This window comes from Colobus angolensis, unplaced genomic scaffold (genome assembly GCF_000951035.1).
Source record: "Colobus angolensis palliatus isolate OR3802 unplaced genomic scaffold, Cang.pa_1.0 Scaffold207, whole genome shotgun sequence".
Taxonomy (NCBI): Eukaryota; Metazoa; Chordata; class Mammalia; order Primates; family Cercopithecidae; genus Colobus; species Colobus angolensis.
The window spans coordinates 2,505,883-2,508,008 of NW_012115233.1; the positions used below are offsets into that span (position 1 = coordinate 2,505,883).

The window sequence follows — 2,126 nt, forward strand, 5'->3', positions numbered from 1 at the left end:
TTCAATTTTCCATTTTTTAATTTTGGGAGTATGCATGCCCAAACCTTTAGCCAAGTCTGCTGTAGAAACAAAGGTCTTGTGTACGCCGAGTTTTGTTTTGTTTTGTTTTTGTTTTTTGTGTTGTTGTTCTTGTTGTTGTTTTGGCAGGAGGTGGTTGCTTGGTTAATAAAAGAAGATAAGTTTCACATTTGGATCCAGGCTGGCAGAAATAAAGGAACAGAGATGAAATTTAGAGATGGGAACTTCCTAAAAGAAGCCAGAAGTCATATCTAAATGTGAACTTGAGGTGGTAAAACCACCTTGGAATTCACAGGAATTGCAGCTACTCATAACTAGATCTTAAGGGGCAGGGAGACCCCGTCGTTAATATGGATTCTACATTTCTTACCTCCCATATTAGACTTTGAGCCTTTTCAGGCCGGGATCGAAATTTGGATTCATCTTCAAAGTTCCACTAGCACATTGTAAGGACTCCATAACTGCTGAATTATTACATTCAAGGAGAGGCTTCTTGTGAGTACATCATTATGTAAGTCAGAAATTGTATTTGCCTACAAGTAAAAGACCAGATTTCAGTGTTTAAATAGGTAAGAAATCAAAAGGTGGGCATAAAGTCTGCTGTATGTCACAATGTCACAAATGTGCTTCTATCATTCTGTTCTTCATGTCTTTCAAATATCCTCATGGTCCAAAAGTGGCTGCTGTATCTCCAGGCCACACCCCACCACTCCCACCCTCCCCACTCAACCACATCCCCACCTCTCCCACCCTCCCCACTCGACCACACCCCCACCTCTCCCATTCTCCCCACTCAACCACACCTCCACCTCTCCCACCCTCCTCACCTCCTCCACGACCAGTTCTCATGGCTCCAGCCACACCACTTCCTTCTGAGAGTCTTGTTCTTGTCTTCTCCATGCTCCTTCCTGCCCCATGTTCATGTCTACAGGAAGAAAAGGAAACAGACCAGTGGTTTTCTCTGAGCCAGGCTTTACTTGAGAAGGAAAGCCTTTCCAGGAACCTCTGGCTACATTTCACCAGTTAGAACTGGCTCCAAGTGGAGGGAGGCGAGGTCGAATGGAGTTGATACATATGTGATAAGAAAGGGAGGGTCTTGACGTTCCTTTCAACCCGGCTGGGAATCTATCTGAAATGTAAGCATTGATATCATTGCAAGAGTGACAGTGGCTATGAAGGAGAAAGACAGGTGCTGGCAAATGAGGAAACTGAGGCTGTGAGAGATGAACTCGCCTTAAATTACACAGCTGGGACTCTAGGGAACTTAGAAGCCCATTGTCTTTATACCTGCTGCTGGGAGGGCAGACAGCAGCAGCCTCTCCTCTTCCATTCCCCGGAGTCCTTCCAGTGAGGACTATGTTCTTTCTCAGAGGCCAGGCCAAGCCAGACCTCATAGGCAAAGCAGTTAGGCGGCAAAGTCTTAGATCAAACAAATTAAAGGCCTCTCAGGTCTGCAACTCTGCTCCTGCCTCGCAGCCAGGGATGGAGGGATGATGCTGGGGCCACAGGGACTCTGAGTCATCGCTGGGAACGGCAGCTCTGGAAAAGTCAGCAGTAGACCTCGGGCAGCCCCACACTCCTGGGGACAGGGGCCTGGCCTGGAAAGGACTTGCATTACTGGGGATTCACACCACCTTCCTCTGGCCCTGGACCCTGCCATGGTAGCTCAGGTCACAGATTGGACTGGCCCCCTCTGCCAGCCTTCCCCCGACTTCACAATGCTGTATTATCAGAAACCATGAGGTATACAGCAGAGTCCGGGTTGGAGGCGGGGGTAGTGGTAATGACTCTCTATGACTCATTTTGAAGGGCCCAGAGTCAGCACGAGAGGGGGTGGAGGGCAAACCCAATAGCAGCTCAGAGGAGCCACAACCAGCCATAAAAATAGGTTTCATATCACAGCCTGGTACATGCATCTGCAGATAAGCATACAGCACAGAAACACATATGCACGCAGCAGCCCTTCCCTTCACTCCGTGCAATAAACTGTGATTTTATTCTATTCTATTCTATTTTTCTTTCCTTCCTTCCTTCCTTCCTTCCTTCCTTCCTTCCTTCCTTCCTTCCTTCCTTCCTTCCTTCCTTCCTTCCTTCTTTCCTTCCTTCCT

The 2,126-nt window shown here is 47.7% G+C and overlaps 1 long non-coding RNA gene across 1 annotated transcript; it reads right to left on the reverse strand.

Annotated features, from left to right (window-relative positions):
• Positions 1-1,627, reverse strand: LOC105511932. Its single transcript, XR_001001790.1, has 4 exons — positions 1,252-1,627; positions 837-926; positions 389-551; positions 1-199 (listed from the first exon to the last, which is right to left on the reverse strand). It is a non-coding gene; the product is annotated as an uncharacterized LOC105511932 (long non-coding RNA).
• Between the last annotated feature and the right edge of the window lie 499 nt (positions 1,628-2,126).